This window comes from Lissotriton helveticus, chromosome 3_1 (genome assembly GCF_964261635.1).
Source record: "Lissotriton helveticus chromosome 3_1, aLisHel1.1, whole genome shotgun sequence".
NCBI classification, from domain to species: Eukaryota; Metazoa; Chordata; class Amphibia; order Caudata; family Salamandridae; genus Lissotriton; species Lissotriton helveticus.
Genome location: NC_136061.1, coordinates 842,549,513 through 842,563,274, shown reverse-complemented (window position 1 = coordinate 842,563,274; position 13,762 = coordinate 842,549,513). Strand labels below are relative to the sequence as shown.

At 43.8% G+C, this 13,762-nt stretch overlaps 1 protein-coding gene across 2 annotated transcripts in view; it reads right to left on the bottom strand.

The window, feature by feature from the left end:
* ZMYM4 (zinc finger MYM-type containing 4) overlaps positions 1-12,617 on the bottom strand; it is a 1,395,070-nt gene extending 1,382,453 nt beyond the window's left edge. The window contains exon 1 of one of the 2 annotated variants that reach the window (XM_078681133.1): positions 12,446-12,617. The gene's annotated coding sequence lies outside the window, so the exon portion shown is untranslated. The remainder of the gene's footprint in view (positions 1-12,445) is intronic. The other variant, XM_078681129.1, reaches the window with a different exon arrangement.
* Positions 12,618-13,762: the final 1,145 nt, after the last annotated feature.

The window sequence follows — 13,762 nt, the reverse complement described above, 5'->3', positions numbered from 1 at the left end:
GCCATACTATTGCTCAAACTGTTTGGTTCTATGCCACGACTCGAGAGGACAGACAATGTTGTGCACGCAGAACGATATATGGTTCTTTGGCTCTGCGCTCCTGCTTGGATGGTGGAGTGCTAGCTGTTGTTGATTTTATCATATATACAGGGCCACTGATACTGTTGACCCTATTTCCGGCCTGCAATGTGATGTTGGTAATTGTACCTAATGGTAATGGATCGTGAATCGGTGCTCTCCGTCCTGACTTGGAATGTTAATGGGCTAGGAGATAGAATTAGGAGGGGAATAGTCCAACAATATCTGAAAAGGCAATCCCCGGACTAAGTTCTTCTGCAGGAAACTCACCTGGTTGGCAATAAGTGTAAGGCTCTCAATAGGTGGAGATATAGGCTTTTAGTGCATGCGGATTACACTACAGGGTCTAGAGGCACATGTATTTTGGTTAGGAAAAATGTCCCCCTAATTGTTCTCAAAACAAGGACTGATGCCGCTGGTAGGATTGCAGTGGTTGAGGCCCAATGGGAGGGAAGAGCCCTCAATATTATATTAGTCTATGTACCGCCGGCGATGGGCAGGGTGGCCTTAACTGAATTAGGCCGGATACTCACGGATCTCCCTGACGGGACCTTAATAATGGGGGGTGACTATAACATAACGATGAATGACCTAACAGATAGACGTCCTGTGAGTCAAACTGCACGGCCAAATCAACTTATGTCGGACTTCACTACGGCGTTAGGACTTATAGATGTGGGACGAGAATTGCGGGACGACCCTATTTCTCCTGTGTACATGGTAGCATTTCCCGGATTGACTACTGCTTAACACATGCAGTCTCAGTGGGTAATTTTAGGAGACCCAGGACGTATCCCAGAGGACTATCAGATCACTCCCCTGTAGGAATAGACTTTACACACGGGGCTAGACAACAAAGCTGAACTATTGTCATTAATCCATGGCTATATAAGATCCCCGATATAAGAGAGGAGCTGACTGTACAGACTGGCTACTTTTTTGAAGAAAATGTGGGGTCCGTGGACTCCGCACAAATGAGCTGGGAAGCCTATAAAGTAGTGCTGAAAGGATACGCTCTCTCGTTGAAGACGAAATATGTTGCAAAACGGCGGGAGATACTGACAAAGCTTGAAGACGAGCTCAGGGATATAGAGACAAGATGTGCACTCCACCACTCGGAGGAGTTGGTACATGCCAGGACACTCAAAAGGAGTGAATACAACCTGATGGCACGAGAGCATATGATTGCTATGCAGACGGCTACTCATCATAGTTATACGAACTAGGGGATAGGGCTGGGAAGACCCTCGCCTGGTTGGAAAGGAAGGAGCAGGGTGCGAGGTGGGTACCTAGGATACGGGCGACCAACGGAGACATGGTAACCTGCCCTGGAGATATAGCTGAGGCATTTGCTGACCACTTTGAGGAAGTGTACTCGCCGTCAGCCATATATACAGCTGAGGAATCACGTCAGCTTTTGGAAGAGTGCGTGTTGCCTGCTCTGTCCGCTGATGATAGGGATTCCCTGGAGGCTGATCTCTCCGATGAGGAAATCCAAACGGCTATCGGACGAATAAAGTCAGGGAAGGCTATGGGACCCAATGGTACCCCGGTGGAATTTCTTAAAGCAACGGCCGCCCAGGTGGTCCCACATTTACGAGCCATGTATCAGGAAAGATGGGAAAAGGTGTTTTGCACCCTGACCAGCGACTGGCAAGTATGGTGGTGATCTACAAGACGGGCAAACCAGTAGATGACTGTCGCTCCTATAGACCGATCTCATTAATCAATGTGGAGGCGAAAATCTTGGCGAAGGTTCTAGCCACAAGACTGGGGACCTCTCTGGTACACCCGGATCAGTCCAGCTTTATGCCAGGAAGAAATACGGCCCTTAATATCTGTCATTTACACAACGTGCTGGCCCGGAAGGACTATTTAGAAGAAGATGCTGCTATATTATCCCTAGACGCCTCTATGGCCTTTGATTCAATAGAATGGTCCTATATGTTTGAAGTGTTCGTGAGAGCGGGACTAGGCCCCAAATTCATACGGTGGGTGCGATTGCTGTACACTGACATATCCGAACTGGTTAGAGTGAATAACTACACGTCCAGACAGTTTTCACTTCGTAGGGGTACAAGGCAGGAGTGTCCCCTGTCACCGTTATTATTTGCATTAATGATGGAGCCCCTAGCAACATGGATAAGGAAAGACGTGATGACTAGAGGCCTGAGATGGTCCTCTGAATACGAAGATAGAATATCACTCTATGCAGATGATATAGTGTTGTACCTGGCATATCCCTATAGATCCATTCGGGTGGTCCTGGACATCTTTACTAACTATGGGAAGTATTCTGGATACGCTATTAACTGGGGCAAATCGATTTTGTAGATGCTTCTTGGACAGACTGCGAGTCTTCCAAATGAATGCGCACTAATGGTAGCAGCAGACGGCTTTAAGTACCTAAGGATCTTTGTTACACCAGATCCGGCTCTTTTCCACAAGAGCAATCTGACACCGTTGCTTGCTCGACTGAGAGCGGATGTCCAGCATTGGAGATCCCTTCCACTGTCCTTGGTTGGCCGGGCTGCCCTCTTTAAAATGCTTGCCCTCCCGCGTTTCCTTTATGTTCTATAGAACTGTCCGACTAGAGTTCCTGATGCCTTCTTTAGTGCAGTGGAGGGGGAGGTGCTTACACTACTGTGGGATGGGAGGGCCCCCAGAATAGCGCTTCAGAAATTAACGAAGGGATGGTATGATGGGGGTATAGCCCTGCCAGACATACAACTATATTATTGGGCTGCGCAGTTGATCACGGTGAATAGATGGAAGTATGCCCTGCCTGATGACCCGGCTTGTGCCCTGGATAGATATCAGATGGATAGAGCAGGCTATCTTGGGGCGTTATACTCGATGACGCGAAGAAAGCGGTTTGTGGGCCCTACCCAACACACCCTGCAGTTATGGAGGTTAGCTAATTCTCGATTAGGTTGGACGAATAGACTTACTACTATGACGCCGCTATGGACTGCACAAAAACTGGGTATGCTCTGTCAATATCCCGGGTTTGACAAATGGGACATGATTGGTATCTCGGTGGTAGGGGATCTGATTAAGAAAGGTAGGATTTTGCGGTTTGAAGAGCTACAGAAAATGTACCACTTGAAACCTAGTGAAACCTTTCGTTATTTGCAAATTAGACATGCATTGATGGTGGCGTTTCCTGATCTTGTGGATATACCTGACTACTCTCCCCTAGAGGACCGTCTCCTAGATGGGTATCTGCAGAATAAGGCAATCTCCCTTACATATAAGAAGCTTGGCAACCATATGCAAGACTCCTTCATACAGCTCAAGGAGAAATGGGAAAGGGACTTGGGGGAAATAGAAGAGGAGGACTGGAGACAAGCGCTGATGTCTCCTAGGGAGGCTGCCATTACACTTCGATATCGACTCGTACAACTCCGTATCTTACATCGTTCATATTTGACTGGGATTACTTTGGCAAAGATTGGGTCAAAGTCAGACGATCTGTGTTTCAAGGGATGCAAACAGTCGGCTGGCTTCTACCATATGATCTGGGATTGCCCGATGATACAAAACCGGTGGGATAGGATAGTGACGCATCTGCGATCTGCTCTGAATAAGACGATTACCTTGACGCCACGACTTAGCCTGCTGAATATATGGGACGCTACGGACCTTACGGAGACGGAGCAGCAGTTTGCAATGCTGGGCTTCACCCTTTTTAAAAGAGAAATAGCTGGAGGATGGGGAGGGGCCAGTCTGCCGGGAGTTGCAGTTTGGCTGAGGGAACTGGATAAATACATGATTGCTGAAAAGGAAGTGTTTATGGCTCGCGGGTGTCCGAAGAAGTGGGATAGGAAATGGGCCAAATGGAATGTGTATAGAGGAGACTTATGTGTATCTCCAGTGGTAGAATCAGAAATACGAAGGAAAAGGGATAGTGCACGAGAAATGTAAAAATGTACCTGATGTAAGATTGTTGACTAATGTGATGATACATATGCTTAGTGATGTGGTAATAACCAATGTAACAGTGTATGAGCTGGCATTTATGTAATAAAAATATTTTCCACAAAAAAAAAAAGACTGTTTCACAATGTGTGTATCTGTCCAGTATTGATCAACCAACAAAGAATTCTATTACGACAGGAGTTTCTTGACTGGGGAATCCAGTCTTGTAGGACTGCACTTGTGGAATCAATTAACATAAAAAGCACAATGGAGAATATTAGACTAGTCCAGTTTTTGGCCATTTAAAAAAAATTTGATTAGCATACAGGTCGAGTGTTGAATAAACCTGGGGATTGGGCTGAAACTAATAGGCTGTGACAAAACAATAGTTTTAAGGTAAACCCACACGAGTAGGAAAACCGCAAGGACAGGCTGCTAGGGACTGCTATAGTAGCTGTTCCCTATCCCGCCATGCTAAGGCAAAATTTGCTTAAATCAGCACATTTTTACCTTGCACATTGGCACTTCAATAATGCATAGTTTTGTATATCTGCACTTTTTCGGGTGAAAAACCACTGCTAATTTAGTATACCACACATACCAGCTTTGGACCTGCACGCAAGCACTTTAACTACCTATAGCGGTTTATTTATGAGAATTTTACCTGTCTGCATTGCAAATGTGCACTTTAACCGATTTGCGAAAATGTCAGTGCTCGATCAGTCGCCTCGAGCCATTTATCATCCGTATTTGCCATTTTTATTTATATCGTTAGGAAGGGAAGCCAAAAACCGTGAAGGTCCATTAACAAGATGTCCAATGGCTGAAGTTAGATATATCACAAATGTTTTAGATTCTTTTGTATTCTATTTTAATTGTTCTGTACTGTATGATTGAGTCGTGTTTATGGTTTTAATTGACTAATAAACTATTATTATGAGATAGATGTACAATATCATGCAATATGCTGTTTTTGTTGGAGAACTATGCAGTTAAAGGGGGTAAAAAGGGGTCACAATGTACAGTAGATAATACTGTGAATTCTTGGAATGCTGTACAATTCGTAACCATAGGTGTACAAGTGTGTTCTGCAATGGTTTACATTTTAATAAAAAATACATTGGAAAAACAGCGAAGATTGATACAGCACAGATGACATCTAAATTAACAAACATATTTAGGCCAATATAAGAAAGGTTATCCCCACTATGGTAGAAGCTGTAATCTCGGTCATCCGCAAACTAGGGCGAGAAACCCAGATGTGTGCCTCATCTAGGATTAGCTTTAACCCTTCCTAATTTAGATGCCAAACTTCACTCCAAGGTTCTGGCCAACAGACAGGCGAAGACCTTGCCAAGCAGATCAAAACAGGTTGCATCGCTTCAAAACAGAAACAGGACACCCAGCGATTTGATGACATTAGATATAGAGAAAGAATCTAAATTTGGCAGAGTGGCACTAAACCTAGAGTCCAGCTTTGACGTCTACAGCACAGAAAAGCAAGGGGAGGCTTAGTCATGCCAGATCTTACACTGTGGGCCAGGAGATGATCAAAACGGAATTGTCTAAAATAGAGATAAATACAATTTGGGACTTTGTGGATCTTGCAGTAGTGTTAACACCTCTAAGGGACTTGATCTGTTGCACAAAAATTGAGAAACCCCCTAAATGTATATCCCAGAATACCAATCATCACTACATTGAGAGTGTGGGACATAGAGTTAGAGAGGATGGGCCTCACCACCCACCCACTTCTCTCCATACTCGCCTATCCATTTCATCTGCTGTTTTACTCTGGTGCAAATTCCCAGTCCATGTATTAAGTGGAAAATAAGGGCATATCGAATGATTTCAGATTTCCACGATGGTCAATAAAACGCATTTGCAACGTAAAGCTAAATTTCCCCTGAGGGAAAAGGGAGATTCCAATACGGGCAACTGTGTCACGGGATTACAACCCCCCCCTCAAATTAAATACATGGCTACACGGAACAAAATACTTTTGAGAAAGAACACCAGAGTGTTGGGCTCAATAGATTGATATTGAAGCGATGCATGAAAATTATGAAAATTCTTCCCACTTAAGTTTGGTGCTACTTGAGAGAAAGGTAAAAATACCTAGACAAACATATTAGCCTCTGAGATTGCGATACATTTTGAGGAGGGACGTCCACTCCTTTACATACATAAGTCACCTGGAAATACATCATGTTCTACCCTAACAGAATCACTCCTGCTTGCAGCACCTTTTCACCGGCAGGTTAAACAGTAATTTTTGGCCCTAAGACTTAGCGAGGTACCCACATTGGACCTCAGGCCAAAATGGAGGATGGGTGGCCTAAGTGAAGACCAGGCCTGTCGTTTATGCCATCAGGGGATCAAGACTTTGCTTCACAATGTATGTATCTGTTCAGTATTGATCAACCAACGAAGAATTCTTTTACGACAGGAATTTCTTGACTGGGGAATCCAGTCTTGTAGGACTGCACTTGTGGAATCAATGGACACAAATAGCACAATGGAGAATATTAGACTAGTACAGTTTTTGGCCATTTAAAAAAAATTTGATTAGCATACAGGTCAAGTGTTGAATAAACCTGGAGATTGGGCTGAAACTAATAGGCTGTGACAAAACCGTAGTTTTAAGATAAACCCACACGAGTAGGAAAAGCGCAGGGGCAGGCTGCTAGGGACTGCTATAGTAGCTGTTCCCTATCCCGCCATGCTAAGGCAAAATTTGCTTAAATCAGCACTTTTTTACCTTGCACATTGGCACTTCAATAATGCATAGTTTTGTATATCTGCACTTTTTCGGGTGAAAAACCACTGCCCATTTATTATAGCAAATATACCAGCTTTGGACCTGCACACAAGCACTTTAACTACCTATAGCGGTATATTTATGAGAATTTTACCTGTCTGCATTGCAAATGTGCACTTTAGCCGATTTGCGAAAATGTCAGTGCTCGTTCAGTCACCTCGAGCCATTTATCATCCGTATTTGCCATTTTTAGGTCTCGCCTGTCAATGCGAGCAGAGCGAGACTATAGGGGCTTAAACAAAGTTTACCTAGACTGGCGATTTACTGGCGATTTGATGCTGTGCCCGTGCGCTTTTAGGTCAATGCGCAAGCTCATTGACCTAAAATGCGCGTGCACATCATCAAATCGCCATCTGTTCCCCAGCAGCACTCCTCCCACTCCTTTGAAGTGAAGCTTAGCTTCACTTCAAAGGCCCCTGCTGCTTCGGACTATTCACGGCCCCAGGCCGTGTCTCTCCCTCATCGCCACTCTCCCGCTCCGCCCCCTGCTGCGGCCGTGTCGCATTTCTCCTCCCCCCTCCCCACAGCAATGCCCTCCGTCTTGTTCTTGCTGCCGCCTAACTCGTTGGAATTGCCAACACATCAGTTACCTGCGCGCCTTAGGCGCACGGGCCAATCGCCGTTTCTTTACAATGTCCCTCTTCAGAGGTTGCGTGGGAGAATTATTTTTATTGTTTTAATTGATGCTTTCTGCTGCCGCAAACTGTGCCATCTCAGCCCACAGCAGGAGGTACGAGCCCTCTTTTCTTTAATGAACACGGCGCTCAACGACATTTTTAACATAAGCACAGGTCTTACCAACTCTCACGCCGGGTATCCCTTCCCTATCCCATTCGGCTCTGAGCCTGCCCACCCTCCCTATCCCGTGTCATCTCTCCGAATCACAAGCGGCTGCCTGCCTGCTCCTCCCCTAATTATTCACGGCCGGCCGGCCGTACTTTCACTTTCACGGCCGGCAGGCTGTGTGTCGTTTTATTTTATATTCATGGCTTGTTTTTGTTTGCAAAAAGCGTGATCCGCCTCTAACCAATGGCCTCCACTAATCCCCCCACACCCCCCCTTCTCTATCCGCCAAAAGTACTGAAAAGAATTGTCTCCAGACACCCAAGCTGCATAGCAGCATAAGTGGAAAGTACACCAGAGAAAATCGCGAGTGTGGATTGGACAGCTCATTTATTGTGACTTTGGCACGTTGGCAATCAAGACGATGAAATCCTCCTGCTCGTCAGCGCTATGGTGGATTGTCCAGGCAGCCCTGCTGACTCCCTTGCGTGTGTTGGAAGTTTCACGAGCTCGCCTGCTTGTGCCTGGTCTGGATGTCACTGCACTCTGAAGAACATCACTGGGCTTCCAGTCGTGTGGATCTGGGATGTTTCTGCATGGCGCAGGCATGTGCACAATGCCTTGCTTTATGGGGTTTGCTCCCTGAGAAGAGTAGAATCCTCGTGTGACATCTGGTGCACGCAGGCCTCCCTGTTTGATTTATTTGATCCCCCACTTTTGCTTTTCACGCTACTTATCCAAGCTTTTATTTTTTGATTTGGCCAACAAGGTTGTCATTTTATTTTAATGTGTGCAATTGGTTGAATGACTGACTGGCAGCGACTGCGCGAGCTGAACAACTGTGATATTTAGGGGGTTCCAGTGACAAATCAGTTTAGTTAAATGATGGTACCTGGTAGAGATTTCCAGAAATGCGCCAAAGGAAGTTCGCTAGATGGCTGTATTGAACTGCAGCGCTATGCTATGAAAACATCCCTGGAATGCACCACAGCCAAAGGCCTAGAGACAGTTCATCCTAGAAATTCGATGGGCTTGTGTAGCAAGTTTTCCTAAGGCTACTAATGCCACTGTGAGAGATTTCTTTACTTGAGTCACCGGCAGAGGTGCACTTGACCATTTTACCAGGTGCCTCTTGTGTCGAAGTGTAGCCGAGTGTGTTTTGTCATCGCCCATTGCTGAAGCTACCTTTCCACCGGCCTAGGTCATGTGACGCCTTTATATCGGCCTAGATAATTAATTTACATTCATCGTATGTAAAGGAATATTGACTCAGTAAAGGCTGATAACTGAAGACCGGTACGTCATGTCTAAGTGGCAATTCCCTCTTGCCTTGTGAATAAACGACTGCCACTTGTTAGCACTGCTGTAAAATTATCAAAAGGACAGTACTGGCGTGCACCGTCTTGATGTTCCTGTTTTGCTTTTGCCAAGGCAGGTTATATCACGTCATCAGCATTTCATGTAGCACGCATCGGTCATATGGATGGCCTCGTAGCATTTTCAAAGCCTGGTCGGCTTTTTCACGATTGTGGAGTCTCTCAGTGGCAGGGGTCATGGTGATATGGTGTCATTGTGTGTGGTCAGTGTAGTGTTTTTTGTTTAGTGATGGTTCGTATTGTTTTTGTGCAAGAAATATGATGCATCTGAACCTGGAAGGAGCATTTGTAGTGTATCTTGTCAATGGATAAAATAGGATGTTGACGTGTGTCTTGTTTCAAGAGGGTGAACAATTGTAGATTGCCCAGCATGTTCAAAGCGCTGTGGAAAACTCTGTTCACGCGGGATGCAGCCACTGTTGAAATGCGTTGTTATCGCGTTTTTAATCAATTAATACATGTTCAATTGATAAAATAGGATGTTGACGTGTGTCTGCTATAGGTGTCACATTTGCGAAAGTTATAACTATTGGCATTGTAAATGACAACGCTATTAATTTAGCTATTTTAAAAAACAACACATAAATTAAAAAAATGTCATTTATAAGACCAATAGCTCAAACTTTCCTAATGCGAGACCTATTGCATTTCCAATGCTTGTTATTTATATTGTTAGGAAGGGAAGTCAAAAACCGTGAAGGTCCATTAACAAGATGTCCAATGGCTGAAGTTAGATATATCACAAATGTTTTAGATTCTTTTGTATTCTATTTTAATTGTTCTGTACTGTATGATTGAGTCGTGTTTATGGTTTTAATTGACTAATAAACTATTATTATTAGATGTACAATATCATGCAATATGCCGTTTTTGTTGGAGAACTATAAATTGAAATGTAAATTGATACTTGTATAGCGCACTACTCACCCGCAAGGGTCTCAAAGCACTTGTACGAATACCGCTCTGGAACCCATCCTGGCTTTCCCTGTGAGATGTCCACTCCTGGGCACCCCCAAGGTGGAGGCCAGGCACCCTTAGCTTTGTGGGGGCCGTTGTGGAGATTAAATAAGCTATTGCCCAGAGTTGCAGAGTGAGACCCATGATTAGAATACGAACCGAGGCGAGAATTATCAGGTCCATGGAATTTTTGAGCCCAAGACCCGCCGAGGCGGGGAATTGAACCCTGGTCCCGGGCTAGACCTCTGCATCAGGGTCTGCCGCTCTAACCATTGAGCCACACTTCTCCACTATGCAGTTAAAGGGGGTAAAAAGGGGTCACAATGTACAGTAGATAATACTGTGAATTCTTGGAATGCTGTACAATTCGTAACCATAGGTGTACAAGTGTGTTCTGCAATGGTTTACATTTTAATAAAAAATACATTGGAAAAACAGCGAAGATTGATACAGCACAGATGACATATAAATTAACAAACTTATTTAGGCCAATATAAGAAAGGTTATCCCCACTATGGTAGAAGCTGTAATCTCGGTCATCACCAAACTAGGGCGAGAAACCCAACTGTGTGCCTCATCTAGAATTAGCTTTAACCCTTCCTAATTTAGATGTCAAACTTTACTCCAAGGTTCTGGCCAACAGACAGGAGAAGACCTTGCCACGCAGATCAGACAGGTTGCATCGTTTCAAAACAGAAACAGGACACCCAGCGATTTGATGTCATTAGATATAGAGAAAGAATCTAAATTTGGCAGAGTGGCACTAAACCTAGAGTCAGCTTTGACGTCTACAGCACACAAAAGCAAGGGGAGGCTTAGTCATGCCAGATCTTACACTGTGGGCCAGGAGATGATCAAAACGGAATTGTCTAAAATAGAGATAAATACAATGTGGGACTTTGTGGATCTTGCAGTAGTGTGAACACCTCTAAGGGACTTGATCTGGTTGCACAAAAACGAGAAACCCCTAATGAATATCCCAGAATACCAATCATCACTACATTGAGAGTGTGGGACATAGAGTTAGAGAGGATGGGCCTCACCACCCACCCACCTCTCTCCATACTCGCCTATCCATTTCATCTGCTGTTTTACTTTGGTGCGAATTCCCAGTCCATTTATTAAGTGGAAAATGAGGGTATATCGAATGGTTTCAGATTTCCATGATGGTCAATAAAACGCATTTGCAACATAAAGCTAAATTTCCCCTGAGGGAAAAGGAAGATTCCAATACGGGCAACTGTGTCACTCGATAACAACCCCCCCCCCTCAAATTAAATACATGGCTACATGGAACAAAATACTTTTGAGAAAGAACACCAGGGTGTTGGGCTCAATAGATTGATATTGAAGCGATGCATGAAAATTATGAAGATTCTTCCCACTTAAGTTTGGTGCTACATGAGAGAAAGGAAAAAATACCTAGACAAACATATTACCCTCTGAGATTGCGACACATTTTGAGGAGAGACACCTGGGAATACATTAGAAGGCTGTTCACGATTGGTGTTCACACTCATTAAAATGCATTGCATATTCCCCACAGATAATCTTTCCTCTTGGAGGGGATGCAGAGCAATAGGCAAGACTCTACACGTCTTTTGTAGCTGCCCAAAGCTGCTTCCATTCTGGAGGGAGTAGGGCAGGACCCTTCAAGAGGTGATGGATCACCCTCTGCCCTTGGAGTATGTGTACATATTTTTGCAAAAGCTGACTGGTACCTGAAACTTCAATGTTCAAGGATAGTAAAAATCTCTTGCATTTCAATGGGGAAAGGAGGACCCACAGAAAGGCTCTCTTGCAGCCTCGAAGGCACACACCTCCACTTTGATGGCCAGTGAACACCACTGGGGATTATTTTCCCAAAGATAACCCTCTCCACGCTGAAAGCTGTGGAGAGTTTTTCATAGACAGGCAGATCTGGGGTAGTGACAATAAGATTACTGTGAGGGGCGTCTATTATGATTTAAATGTCTACGGGCACTAGTCTGTTGGCTAAGTAGTAACTAGAGACGGAAACGGGAGGGGCCAGGGGGAGAGGAGGACATTCTTTGTGGGAAAATGAAAACATCTAATATTTAGCTCATGTAACTGCTGTTAGATATACGCCTGAGGCGTCTTTATTGTACTGCATTTAAAAAGTAATAAAAGATGTTTGGGTAAAAATCATAACCATAAATACACATGCAAAATAAACATTTAAAAGCACGTAAAAAACATCGATCATAGTGCAGACAAAAAAAAAAGGACAGCACAATTCTTATTCTATAGCTCAAGATCTAATTTCAAAAGCCTTTTTTAAGAAAACACGCACAGCATAACATATCATGGGTGTAGAAAGCATTTGCAGCAATAAAAACGCTGTCCCAAAATTAGTTTGATTTCAAGTAAAGATAACCTAGCCTTGAAAGTAGCCCTAATACCTTCATTGATTTAATTTAAATTCATTTACCCACAACCCTTAACACTGATTTTTATCTTTTGTTAAATTGCATAGTTTTGCACTTACTTCTTTCAATGTGACGACATCCTCAGTCGAGGCATCTATGAGGTAGAACATCCGAAGTAGCTGCACCTCGACGTAGTTATCCGACTTAGTGGGGTGCACCTGTAGTAGTTCCTATGTCAACCCTATTGCTTTGTACAGCATTCCGATGATCCCCAACTAAACGTGTGCAGCACTAAAGAAAAACAAACACAAACATGTAATTTTAAAATGTGTTTCGAATGGGCAGTGTTCCACCTCTATTCAGAGACTCACTGAGGGTTGTTTCATGTTTGGTACGAATAGTTTGTCCTTTGCTGTTATTCATTTAGATTTACAACATGTATACGAATTTAATGAAAACAATATTACCTGATAGGGTACTAAAATTTGCCAATTTGAGAGATCGTATGTTTTCACCGAGGCTCTAAATGATGCCAGTAGTAGACATGCTGAAAGTATAGTGCTTGCCTGGGTATGCTGGCTCACACAGGCCAAATGGAGGGGCATCAGTGGCTCTCATTGTTTAGAAGTGTGGCAAGGCTGAACACGGCCTTGTGTGCATCTGGCTCTTGTGCTATTATTGAAAGAACATGATTTCGTGTTGCCCACAATTAGCAATTCTGCTGCAGTGGTTTCTTTGTGAAAAATACAAAACTGACAACGTACAGATGGACAATGTACATACAGTGAAATAAACAAACAAATGAAGCTGACCACGGTTTAGCATCTCAGTTCCTAAATAAAGAAAAAGTAAGCTAGTCCGTGCACGAACTTCCGGAGTTCGCCGCACTTTCACTCCACTGGAAACCAGATAAATAGTTCATAAGAAAAAGGAAGGTGCACCAGAAACAAAGTCAGAAGAGCTTCAAATGTGTACAAAAATGTTTTCCTTTATTGTAGGAGTTGTTAAAATCAGACATCAGCCAACGTGTTTCGTTCCAAATAGAACTTCTCCAGGGCTTGGATACAGTCATTTCAATCCAAACGTTCTAAATATGTGGGTCAATGGTTCCCAAGGTCAACAATAGATAAAACAGGGTCCGCTAATTAAAGATGTGTTCGACGTATCAATAGTGTAATGCTTCAAATTTGGTGGCCTTAGAATAATTGGCACAAGTTGAAATTCCAACAATCATCCAAATTGCAAGCTCCAAAGGATTGGCCCAATCCTCCACATCCACACGAGCGTAGTCACGTTTAGAATGATAATTCTCAGCGTTCTGTATGTTCCAAAGCCAATGTACTGGCCAATAATTCAAGTCAATGTCGACGTGCTCTCCAAAGATCCCTCATACGGAAATTCGACCACCATGTACATACAGTGCAATCATGAATACA